This window comes from Arachis duranensis, chromosome 4 (genome assembly GCF_000817695.3).
Source record: "Arachis duranensis cultivar V14167 chromosome 4, aradu.V14167.gnm2.J7QH, whole genome shotgun sequence".
In the NCBI taxonomy this organism is placed as follows: domain Eukaryota; kingdom Viridiplantae; phylum Streptophyta; class Magnoliopsida; order Fabales; family Fabaceae; genus Arachis; species Arachis duranensis.
Window position 1 is genome coordinate 11,092,378 of NC_029775.3, and position 365 is coordinate 11,092,742.

Sequence of the window (365 nt, forward strand, 5' to 3'; positions counted from 1 at the left end):
ACGCCGGAACTGGCACAAGAATGGGAGTTAAACGCCCAAACTGGCACAAAAGCTGGCGTTTAACTCCAAGAGAAGTCTCTACACGAAAATGCTTCAATGCTCAGCCCAAGAACACACCAAGTGGGCCCGGAAGTGGATTTTTATGTCATTTACTCATTTCTGTAAATCCTAGGCTACTAGTTCTTTATAAATAAGACCTTTTACTATTGTATTCTCATTTGGGGTAGCTATCTTTAGTCTTATGCTATCTTAGATCATGGGGCTGGCCTCACGGCCATGCCTAGACCTTGTTCTTATGTATTTTCAACGGTGGAGTTTCTACACACCATAGATTAAGGTGTGGAGCTCTGCTGTACCTCGAGTAT